The 12,828-nt window shown below is 42.6% G+C and overlaps 1 protein-coding gene across 3 annotated transcripts in view; it reads left to right on the top strand.

Moving 5' to 3' along the window:
• The first annotated feature begins 2,090 nt into the window (after nucleotides 1-2,090).
• LOC133387300 (alpha-1,6-mannosyl-glycoprotein 4-beta-N-acetylglucosaminyltransferase-like) overlaps nucleotides 2,091-12,828 on the top strand; it is a 37,895-nt gene continuing 27,157 nt past the window's right edge. For 2 of the 3 annotated variants that reach the window (XM_061631796.1, XM_061631794.1), the window contains exon 1: nucleotides 2,431-2,572. The gene's annotated coding sequence lies outside the window, so the exon portion shown is untranslated. Of the gene's footprint in view, nucleotides 2,115-2,430; nucleotides 2,573-12,828 lie in introns of those variants that run through there. The other variant, XM_061631797.1, reaches the window with a different exon arrangement.

Genomic DNA, 12,828 nt, shown 5'->3' with positions numbered 1-12,828 from the left:
ATCAACTCATTTGAAATGTGGTGTTGGAGGAGAGCTTTGTGCATACCATGGACTGCGAAAAAGACAAATAATTGGATGTTAGAACAAATTAAACCAGGACTATCACTACAAGCTAAAATGATGAAACTGAGGTTATCATACTTTGAACACATAATGAGAAGACATGATTCACTAGAAAAGACAATAATGCTAGGAAAAACAGAAGGGGGTAGAAAAAGAGGAAGGCCAAAACAAGAGATGGATTGATTCCATAAAGGAAGCCACAGACCTGAACTTACAAGATCTGAACAGGGTGGTTCGCAACAGATGCTATTGGAGGTCACTGATTTATAGGGCCCCCATAAGTCTTAATTGACTTGAAGGCACATAACAACAACAAGTTCCAGTGAAGGAGCAGAATGCTTGGGGCTGCAACATGAGCCTGCTTCTAAATGGTCACTTAAATCGCCTGTAGAGGCTGTAGTATTTCTGCAGGCTGTGCATGTGTTAACTTTCCCAGAAGCAACACCCAGTGGTGTAGTGGAAAACTTTGAAGTGCAGGAATTCCTTGTGACTGCCCCCATAGCCACGCCCCAAAGGTAAGCTCTGAAATGCAGACATGATCCTATCTATCTGTCTACATATGCACATAATCATAAACACCAGATTATTAGGAATAACAGATAGTCATAGAATAGTGAGCTGGCAAAGGGTGGTGAAGTTGTTAGTGTAGTATACAGAATCTGTCACTACATGGTGTCAGAAGTAGGCCTGCACCTATCAGTAATGGCCAGCCAGAGGGACACCACTGCACACCTCATTTCCCAGAAGCGTAGTTGCTGCTGCTTACCGAGAGGGGAAGGGGTGAAGTGGTAGGGATGTTGGTGCTGTACAGGTACACTGGAAGATGCACTGGAGTACCTCACCAGTGCACCTGCACAGTGCCAACATCCCTGCCATCTTGCACCTCTCCTCCTGGTAAGCAGCATCAACTCTGCTCCTGGGAGGTCAGGTGTGCTCTCCACCTGCTGCTACTGATTTTTTTTTCAGAGGGTCTGCCTCTTTTGGTAGACCCTGTATGAAGTCTCCTTCTGAGTTGAGTCTTACTGGCAGTTTAGGGAAGAACTGGAGAAGGTGGAAGCAAATGTAACCAAAGCAAACTGGAAGATTATAAGATTACAGTTCTACTGCATTGCACTGGTAACAAAGCATTAGAGCACCCCAAACTTGTGCTGATCAGGCAATAGATATTTGTAGAGCTTAAGCTCATACCTATGCACAAGCATTTACAAGAGCAACTAAGACTGCTGTGCACACAGCCAGAAAACAGAACAATACAAAGCAAAAATCCTGCACTGTGCTGCACAAGGTGACAAGATCTTCTCTTCTGAACAATACCATCTGTTCAAGAAATGTCATTGTGTTCACAAGCCTAAGGTTCTACTTTTGGAGCTATGTGCTGCAAAGATGGTGAGCAAAATCATTTTACAAAGCTGTGCAAAAGCAAGTGTAGCTATATCTCATTTCCATCTTTAGCCTCAAACTTTTTACCATTGCTTCTCAGATAATTTATGCTTATGGACTGCCTTCAAGTCAATTCCGACTTGTGGCAACCTTATGAATAAGGTTTTCACGGTAAGCAGTATTCAGAGATGGTTTACCATTGCCTTCCTCTGAGGGTGACAGGCAGTGACTGGCCCAAGCTTTCTTCCACTGGTGTGGCAAGCCCATCTTGTTCAAAGGATTAAATCCATCATGAACAGAATTGGTAACTATTATGTGTATACCTGAAGGAAAGTCAGCACAGGTTAGCTCAGAAAGATAGTCTAGAAGCTTGGAGTTTTCCTCTCTATCTCCTCTTTCCAATGCAAAATCCCCAGCAAGTTGTAAACCCAGCCTGTTTTATTATTTCTGGATGCCTTTTGGCCTCTTATTCCTGTCCATGGATTGTAGGGCAAAAGTCTATTGTGTTTTCCTGGAGCTATTGATGTAAGTTGAACCTTGCAGTTTGGTTTTACAGTGACACTGTTCACATAAAAGTGCTTGCTCTCAATTGTCCTGGCAACTGGGTCATGTGAAGCAGACAAGGCAGTTTCATTAAGCAACAGCAGACTGCCAGCTGCAAATGTTTAAGGGTAAGCCAGGCTCCTAGATTCTAAATGGCTCTCTCTGTGTGTGTTTTAATGAATTCTATTATCTCTTTGTATTTCTGGTTTCTAAACTGCTCAAGTGGAGGACAGCTATTGCACTTGATTTTTTGAATATTTATAAAGATTAAAGACCCACTGTTTCAGAAAATAAGTCAAAAATTCCCATTCTTCCCATTGTTTTGTGAGGACAATTAGTAAGACTGGAAATACAATGATTGTCATCTCAATGACATTTGACTTTTACCTCCCTCTCTCTCTCTCTCTCTCTGAAAACTGCCCCATGCTTCTGTACAGTAAAAGGAAGGAAAGTTCCACTACTTAGCCCTGTAATATCACAAAAGGAAGGGGGGCGGCACTAAAAGAATTTAAGTCAGGAAGTTTAAGTTATAGCAAGAGATCAACCACACACACTACAGATCAAGCTTCTGACAAGCCCTTTCCTGGTAAGTTACAATTTATTCAACAAAAGCAACAATGACTCTCTTGGCAATGTTTAAAGACCAACACATTTATTATTGCACAGTCTTATGTGGACTACAGGCCACTTCATCAGATTCCTGAAGGATTTATTCTGAGTTGCAGGAGACTAATGCTGCTACTCTCCCAGAAATTATTCAGCAAAAGGGGTATGCAATACAGAAAAAAGACATAACATGCCATTATATCACTCTTGATTTTTTTTTTTATATGGGTTAACCAGGGCTCTTTACCAGGGTACAAAGCAGCACCAACAATCACAGGAAGACCAGCTATTTGTAGCATAGCTCACAAAAGCTACCAAAAAACAACAAGAAGAAGAACAGGAAATCTTTAGGTCCCTGTCTCAGTGTTCTCTAGCTTTTTAAAATGTATTTTAATGCATATTTCATGTACCTTAATGCATATTTCATGTATTTTTATTGCTGCTTCTTTGCATTTTAATATATTTTATTTTATTGTGATATTTGTATTGTATTGTGTTTTTAAATTGTTGTAAACTGCCCCAAGCAGCAGGCAATACTGGTTTACAAAATGTTCCGTCATTCTGTGGTTCTGGCTCAGGAAGGATGCCTGATGTTATCATGCAACTGATGAAGTAGATTCTATATTCATCCTAATAGCTCAGACTCCTGTGAAATAGTCAATAGTGAAAGCCCATCTGTGGCAATGCTGTGGTGACTGACACATAATGCCTGTGGAATTAGCATGGTTTTGCATGATGTGTTGTTGATCTGTCACTGTGCTGCATTCTTGCATTTTCAAGCAAAGCCATTGTTAAAAAAAATTAAAGAGATATAAGCTTCGGGCATTGTTTGGTCTGGAGAGCACTCCTGTGCTCTATCTCTTTCTGGCTGTTGTCTTCCTAATTTCTACATATGTTCAGGACGAAGGTTCTGAAGGAGTTTAACCTGTTTGTCTACATCATCTCCTGATGAAAACTGTTCTGCCTGGTCTTTCCCTTGGCTCTCCAACCATCCTGCAGAGGCAAAGGAAAACTTCTCTTCAATGGCTCTAGGCTAGGGGGGAGATTTTGGGGTGCTTACTCTTGTCCCTGGCTTGTTGCTGCATTTGAAAGATGCAGCCTATAGATCAGGGACAAGATTCCAGCCCTCAAGGCTGGGACATGTCCTGGTAACCACAAAAGAGAGAGAGAGAGAAGGAGAGGCTCTGCCCACTGTTAGCTGCACTCTGCTTAACTTTTCCCAGGGGTAAACAGCTGTCTAGATACAAGCTCCCACACCCATGCTTTTACCTGTTTCAGTTTACTGAAGGTACACTCACTGCTATAGCCAATAAGGGGATGCACATGAACATTCTGAGGGTAGTGCATATTTGCAGAAATAGATTTTCTGGGTCTGTGGCATAAATGTGGCTAGGGAAAGGGCCATAGCTCAGTGGTTAGAGCATTTACCATCCAGGCAGAAGATCCTATGTTCAATCCCACCTAAAAGGCAAAGACAGCAGTGTTGGTCCATAAGAAGAAGAAACACAAACTCCAAAATCCACAGTTAGGAAATACCTTTATTAAAGGTATTGATTATTAAAATAAAACAAAATGTCTCAAAACAGTGAGAAGCAGGAGGTGGAGGGATGAGGAGAAAGATAGGCAAGAAATGTGTTTTTCCTTTTTTTCCCCTCCGCACCCCCAATCTCCTGCTTTGTGTACCATCTTGCCTGATGTTCTGAAGAACTCAAAGGCTTGCCACTATGTTGTGACATTTTAGCTGGTCCTAATAAAAGTATTGCCCAGCTGTAGTTTTCACAATGAGTTTTGGTGACCCTGGGGGAAGAGCACAGACATTTCTGATATATTAGGAGAAGGCCTGGAGGAACCCAGCACAAAGGGTATATATTCACCTTACATGTGTGCCTGTTTTTTTTTTTTTTAAAAAAACCTACTGAAAAGGAGAGCAGAAACAGCCTTGCCCTTTCCTTTTCTGGCAACTGGCCTGAAGCTGGGGGTGGGGCAGTGAAAGAGAACCCAAAAAACTGACCTTGCCAGTTTTTTTCTGGTTGCTTAGCAACTCTAGACAACAAGCTAAAATACTAATTCTGGTGTTTACCTTTGGATTATTATACAGCCACGAGAGTGGCTGTATACTATAGCCAGTGTGGATTTTTCACATTCTGCAATGTTAAATTGAAAATACCCCCATGCCATTCTGATGCTTCCCATAATCTCATTTCAAAACAAAACCTTACAAAACTTATAGTCCTGAACTCAGAAACTCTTGCTTAACAACCCTCTGAATTTTCATGACGATACACAAAACAGTCAGAGAGAATCGAGAGTTCAAAGTCTAAAAGAAGAAGAAAAAACCCCAGAGCCCTTTTGGACTTTTTTCTCTGAGAGTTCTCATAATCTGTTGAAATTCATTAAAAATCAGCCATGTTCACAGAGTACCTGTAATCCTAATACGGACCCTGCCCCATACTCTGACCTTCATCTTCTGCAGTTTAAAAGTTAAAAAAATGCCTGGCTGATTTTTAATTAATTTAAGAAATTTTGGCTGGAACCCAATTATAACGTCGGGCATGCTCAGTAAGAACCAACTGTCAGTGTTCTAAAAGCCTCACAGCTGCTGGGCTTGCCTAATCAGGGGGCCACACCCACACCAGACTTTGATTTCATTAGACAGTCATGGCTTCCCTCAGAGAATCCTGGGAAGTGTAGTTTGTGAAGGGTGCTGAGAGGAGACTCCTATTCCACTGACAGAGCTCCAGTGGCCAGACTGGTTTAACAGTCAGCCACTCTGATTGAAGCTCTGTGAGGGGAACAGGGCATCTCCTAGCAACTCTCAGCACCCTTTACTAACTACACTTCCCAGGATTCTTTGAGAGAAGCCATGACTGTCCAAAGTGAAATAAAGGCCTGGTGTGGATGTGGCCAGGGACAGCTTTGGTTTAAATTTGGGTGGGAGACTACATGTGCCTGCTCTAGAATAAAAAGGTGAGGGAAATGCTGAAAAGCAATGATACTGTTCACAATGTTTTCCTTTTGGAAAGGAAAGGGTTTTCCCCTCTGCCCAGTGCCCACCCACCCAATCTCCTCCCCTTCCCCTTCCCCCTCCCCGCCCCTCCCCCGAGTCAGTGCCACCCCTCCCCTGAGTCAGTGTTGGACTAGGACCTGGGAAATCAGGGTTCAAATCCCCCCACAGCCATGAAGCTCACTGGGTGACCTTGGGCCAGTCACTGCCTCTCAGCCTCAGAGGGAGGCAATGGTAAAACCACCTGAATACCATTTACCATGAAAACCCTATTCATAGGGTCGCCATAAGTTGGGATCGACTTGAAGGCAGTCCATTTCCATTTTCAAACATGATTGCACAGAAATAAATCCTATTGAACTCAAAAAGTATGCAAATGATCAAACTAGGGTTGCCAGGCCCAGCCTTCAAGAGGTCTTCTGTATCTTTAAAAGTTATGTAGGGGAAAGGGAGAATTTCACCTTGTGGCTTTTCCCATTACCGTGTTGCAAGAAACCTGTACTTGGCTGAATTTTCTCTTCTCTTAAAGATACAGAATCATTCTCAGGCCCTGAGCCTGGCAACCCTAGATCAAACCCACCCTCCCTTCTATCCCCTCCCTTTTGCCCCTTCCCTCCCCCTTCCTTTGCCCCTCCCTCCCCATCCCCTTCCAATTCCCTCCTTCCCCTTCCTCCTTCCCATGGTCACTTTTACCTATCTAAAGCATGATTGCACAGAAGTAAATACCATTGAACTCTGTAAGCATGCAAATGATCAAACCTGCCCTCCCCTTTCCTTTGCCCCCCTCCAATACGCTCCTTCCCCTTCCCCCTTCCCCTCCTCCTCACCCATGGTCAGTTTTTCCTATCCTAACCATGATTGCATAGGAGTAAATCCCATTGAACTCAATAAGCATGCAAATGATCAGATCTGCTTTTCTGCTCCTTCCCCTCTCCTATCCCTTCCTCCCCCTCTCTTCCTTCCTCCTCCTCCCCTGTCCACTCCAACCCTCCCTCCCTCCCCCCCAGTCAGTTTTACCTATCCTAAGCATGATTGCACGGGAGTAAATCCCACTGAACTCAATAAACATGCAAATGATCAAACCTGTCCTTCTCCTGGCCTCCCCCTCCTGCCTGCTCCCATCCCAGTCCTCCCCTCTACCTTTCCTCACCTCCCTCCTCCTCCCCTCCCTATCCTCTGTGGTCAGTTTCACCTATCCTAAGCATGATTGCAGGGGAGTATATCCCACTGAACTCAATAAGCATGCAAATGATCAATACATTCTCAGCAAGCTTGCACAGGATCCCATTTCTTACATCCTGAATAAAAAATCAGGAAAATTCACTAATAGGCAAAAAACCTTGCGGTTTAAGAATGTACCTATAGCCCACAGATATTTCTATCAAACTTTAAAAAGCAGGGAAATTGGGCAGCTATAGTGTATGCACCAGGGAAGCAAGAGACCTGACCTCTCTGAGATATTGTACTGCCCTACAAATTTGTCAAAATGCAAACACAATTTGGGTTGGTCTTCCACAGTCCAATCCACTTCCTGTGTAGCTTGGAAGAATTTGTTAAGTTGCCTCTGAGCATATGGTGAGTGGTGGCAACACCTGCCATCTCCAAAGATGATATACAAATATTTTTGTTTGTTTGTTGGTGTTCCTCTTACTTTGCTTCTTTCCTGTGTTACTACTGTTTCTACAGAGAACCTAACCTAGAAAATTATATTTCCCTCATTATGCTAAAAATCTGTGTCAGATCTGTGTCAAATTTATTTTTATTAATTTCAACGCCTTTTTATTGGTCAATGTCATATGATTGTTCAATCCACTTCCTGTGTAGTTTGGAAGAATTTGATAACATGTGCCTCTGAGTGGTGAGTGGTGGCAACACCTGCAATCAGCCTAAATAATAGAAAGAAGACATGTGCTGAGCTGATCTTATTTTAGCAGGGAGGAAGCAACATTATTAAGACAGTTGATATAGTTCAGATGGTCACTTTAAATATGTCTGATTTACTTTGCAATTTTAGTGAAGTTTCCAATAAGAAATCACTTTCTTTTGTTTCTATTTCTGTGAATATGTGAAGTACAGCAACACTGCAAAATTTACAGTAAAAAAACCCTGCAAACATAATTGTGGAATAATAGCACTGACGTTTGCAGAATAGTCTCCAGTGGACCTCAGGAGTGTCTCAATTTGCACAAGACAAAACAGTGGGAGATTAAATATATTCTAGCAAAATTCTAGGTGCGCTCTATGTTTTTAATTGACTGTGTCCACCTTGCCTTAAATGAAGTGGTTTAAACATAGCAGGCTGAAAACATGCATCCTCTTGTTTCCAACAGCTAGAGTCATTGCTGAAGTAGCGACATATTGTAATCCGTCTGATTTTACATCAAACTGCAGTTTCAGATTCAACTGTTAATGCACCCCAAATAGAAATAGAACATAACCAACAATTTTAAATACAAAAGGCTGTCTTCACCATCATATGACATTGACCAATAAAAAGGCGTTGGAATTAATAAAAATAAAATTGACACAGATTTCTAGGATGAATAATGAGGGAAATAAAATTTTCTAGTTTAGATTCTCTGTAGAAACATCAGTAACACAGGAAAGAAGCAAAGTAAGAACACCAACAAACGTACAAAAATATAATTCTCCATCTTTGGAGATGACAGGTATTGCCACCACTCACCATATGCTCAGAGGCAAGTTAACAAATTCTTCCAAGCTACACAGGAAGTGCATTGGACTGTGAAAGACCAACCCAAATTGTGTTTGCATTTTGACAAATTTGTAGGGTAGTCCAATATCTCAGAGAGGAGGTCAGGCCTCCTGCTCCCCTGGTGCATTCACTATAGCTGCCCAATTTCCCTGCTTTTTAAAGTTTGATAGAAATATCTGTGGGCTATAGGTACATTCTTAAACAGCAAAGTTTTTTGCCTATTACCGAATATAGATATTCAGATCTCTCCACCACCACGCCTTCCATTTTTATAACTTTGACATCACTGGTTTTGTTGACTTTTCTCATAGGGAAGTTCACTTATTAACAGGCAGCACCGAGGAAACTTTGAACCTTATTGACTTATGGAAAAAGTCAAGAGCTATCAAGCTGGAATAGACACTTGAGAGATCATTCAGACCAACACCATTCCTATAACAATATCAATGCAACAGTGCCAGAGACTATAAAGGAAGAGAGAGTAGATTTTTAAAAACAGCCTTCTTGCATTCACCCACCCACCCACGCACCTAATAGGCAATAGGCAATAGGCAATGAGCTTCATACATATCGGTGACTGGCTGACTACAACTAGAAGTTGAGCGCTTAGTGTCACTGGTCCCATGCTGGGGAATACCCTTCAGCAGAAATTCGGCAGGCATCCTTGCTTCTGATTCTCAGGCATCTCTTGAATGCTGTTTTATGCCAACTGGCTTATGCAGCTGTTTAAACTTCCTTGATTAGCCACTCATTTTAATGATTTTTTTGTACAGTAGAGCCCTGCTTCTTAGCGCCCCACTTTTCAGCGTTCTGCTAATACAGCGCCAATGGGGCGATCAGCTGGAGGGGGGGCTGGAGCTCCCCGCACTCCAGCTGATCTTCTCCTCCTCGGAGGCGGTCAGACTCCGGCACTCCAGCTGATCATGCTGGAAGAGGGGAAGATCAGCTATAGTGTGCTACAGCTGATCTTCTCCTCTTCTGGCGGGATCAGACTCCCGCTTGAGCTGATCGCGCCAGAGGAGGGGAAGATCTGCTCTTCTCCTCCTCTGGTGTGATCAGCAGGTTAGGTTCCAGACCCCCGCGCTACAGCTGATCCGCTTTTCAGCGGTTTTTGCTTTCCGGCGGGGTTTTGGAACCTAAGCTACCATATGAGTGGGGCCCTACTGTACTGTTTTAATGGGGATTTTTTATTGTAGCTGTATTTATTGTTATAACACCACCTTGATATTTTACATGAGTTAGTAGTATATAAATGTAGAGAGAGACAGTGGGACTGTGACCCTGTTACTTCTTCTCAATCTCTCAGCGGGTTTTAAGACCGTTGACAATCGTATTCTCCTGGACTTACTCAGTGGGATGGGTATTGGAGGCAGCTATTACGAGGGTTCCACTCTTACCTTGAGGGCTGTGTCCAGAGAGTAGCACTGGGTGAGTGTTCCTTTCCCCCCCCCAGAATTTGTGCTATGGGGTTCTGCAGGGTACTATTATCTCCCCAGTGCTATTTAATATTTGTATGAAGCTGTTGGGAGCAGTTGTTAGGAGTTTTGGAGCAAGGTGTCATCAGTACGCTGAGGGCGAATACTTGAATCCTGGGAAGAGGGGGACTGGGTGGGTGGCTCCCATATCTGAAAGATAGGCATTGGCTGTCCCTTGAGAGTGTGTCTTTGGTTGTCCCCTGAGTTGGTGTGACTCATCTGACAGCGACCAAGCCTTTAGAGTCATTGGCCCAGTCCTTTGGAATGCTCTTCCAACAGGGATCCAACAGGTGCCCTCTGTTTTAACTTTTAAAGTTTGCTGGAAAAGTTTATGCAGACAGTTTAGAAAACATATTTCTGTAATTTATTTATTTATTATTTGATTTATATCCCACCCTTCCTCCCAGCAGCAGCCCAGGACAGCAAACAGAAGCGCTAAAAACACTTGAAAACATCATCAAAACAGACCTTAAAATACATTAAAACAAAACAACGTTAAAAACATTTTTTAAAAAAGCTTTAAAAACATCTTTTAAAAAAGGGTTAAAAACATTATTAAAAAAACATCTTAACAAGCAATTCTAACACAGATGCAGACTGGAATAGGTCTCAACTTAAAAGGCTTGTTGAAAGAGGAAAGCCTTCAAAAGGCGCCGAAAAGATAGCAGAGATGGCACCTGCCTAATATTCAAGGGGAGGGAATTCCACAGGGGAGGTGCCACCACACTAAAGGTCCATTTCCTGTATTGTGCAGAACGAACCTCCTGATAAGATGGCATCTGCAGGAGGCCCTCACCTGCAGAGCGCAGTGATCGACTGGGTATATAAGGGGCACGATGGTCTTTCAGGTATCCTGGTCCCAAGCTGTATAGCTTGTACACCAAAACTATAACCTTGAACTTGGCCTGGTAGCAAATGGGCAGCCAGTGCAGTCCTTTCAGCAGCAGGGTGACATGTTGGCAATACCCTGCCCCAATGAGCAGTCTCACAGCTGCATTTTGCACCAGCTGCAACTTCCAGACCAACCTCAAGGGCAGCCCCACATAAAGCGCATTACAGTAATCAACCCTGGAGGTTACCAGTGCGTGGACAACAGTAGTCAGGCTATCCCGGTCCAGAAAAGGCTGCAGCTGTCTTACCAGCTGAAGCTGGTAAAAGGCACTCCTAGCCACAGAGCTCACCTGGGCCTCTAGTGACACAGATGGATCCAGGAGCACCCCCAGACTACGGACCTGCTCTTTCAGAGGAAGTACAATCCCCTCCAAAGCAGGCAACTGACCAATTATCCGAACTCGGGAACCACCAACCCACAGTGCGTCCGTCTTGCTAGGATTCAGACTCAGTTTATTGGCCCTCATACAGCCCACCACCGAGTCCAGGCAGTGCACAGCCTCTCCTGATTCAGATGTTACAGAGTAATAGAGCTGGATATCATCAGCATACTGCTGACATCTCACCCCAAAGCTCCTGATGACTGCTCCCAAGGGCTTCATATAGATGTTAAACAGTATGGGGGATAAGATGATACCCTACGGCACCCCACAGCACAACTGCCAGGGGGCTGAAAGACAGTCACCTAATGCTATTCTCTGAGAGCGACCCTGGAGGTATGATCGGAACCACTGTAAAACAGTGCCTCCAATACCCATCTCACCAAGTCGGCCCAGAATGATACCATGGTCAATGGTATCAAAAGCCGCTGAGAGATCAAGTAAGAATAACAGGGTCGCACTTCCCCTGTCCCTCTCCCGAAAAAAGGTCATCCATCAGGGCGACCAAGGCCAATTCCGTCCCATAACCAGGCCTGAACCCAGACTGGGATGGGCCAAGTCAATCTGTTTCATCCAAGAGTACTTGCAATTGCTGTGCCACAACCCTCTCAATCACCTTCCCTAAAAAGGGGGTATTTGCAACCGGTCGGTAGTAGTCACAAACCAATGGGTCCAGGGTGGGCTTTTTCTTCATTAATTTTTTTATTCAAAGTTTCAAAAAACAAAACAAAACAAAACAAAAACAAATTAATAACTAATACAATAAAATAAAATGTTGACTTCCGATTTGTCGCAGATCAGTTATAGGTCTATAATATATAACAAACCTGTCTCTTAATATATTACAAAATCACTTTCCTCCAGTAGTTATCTTAATTAATCATCAAATCTCATTAACATCACTTTATTCTTTCCGCAAAAAGTCAAAGAGAGGTTTCCAGTCCTTGAGAAATATATCCATCGATTTTTCTCCAAATAAACATGTCGATTAATCCATCTCATCAAGTCTGCTAGGTCCAGTAATTTCAACAGCCATTCTTCCATTATCAGTGTTAATTCCATCTTCCATCTTCCATCTTCCATCCTTGCATCCATAATAATCTTGCTGTCATAGTCATAGTCATATAATAAGAGTCTGATGGGAATTTCCTTCCTCACAAATATTTCCTTGCCATCAATTCTGAATGTGTTACTGAAATGTTGTTGTAAAGTCATATCTCTGTTCCTCTTTTTTACGAAATGCACTAGCAAATCTCTTGAGAGTTTTTCCATTGTCACATATCTGTAATTAATCTATAAATTTTCTCTATTTCAAGCTCCATCACATCATTCCAGTCCAGAAATTTTTTCGAAACATTGATAGCTTTATCTCTGATATCTTCATCAATTTCTTCAGGGACAACGCTGAATTCCAAACAATAATCTTTATCTCTAAGGTCCATAAACTCCAAATCTTTTTCCAGTTCCACATTTGATATATCTGTTCCAATCTCCAGGACTTGCATCTTCCCTTTAATTTTTCTTTCTTCTTCTATTGCTTGTCTAGTTATATGTTTGATCTCATCAACCTCCTCTCTCATAAAATCCCTTATTTCTTTCAGCTCCTGCTTCATTTTGCCAAATTCAATTTTCATCTCTTGTTTGCCATGTCTAAGTTCTTGTTTCGTTATCTCAATCTCATCCATTATTTTCTGAAACATATTTACTTCCAGGGTCTCAGCCACTTTCTTAATTGTCATTTTTAAAACCAAGAAGAAGAAAAAAAACCCT

The sequence above is a fragment of the Rhineura floridana genome, chromosome 6 (assembly GCF_030035675.1).
Source record: "Rhineura floridana isolate rRhiFlo1 chromosome 6, rRhiFlo1.hap2, whole genome shotgun sequence".
NCBI lineage: Eukaryota > Metazoa > Chordata > Lepidosauria > Squamata > Rhineuridae > Rhineura > Rhineura floridana.
Note: the sequence above shows the minus strand (reverse complement) of the source record. Positions and strands in the feature narration are given on the sequence as shown.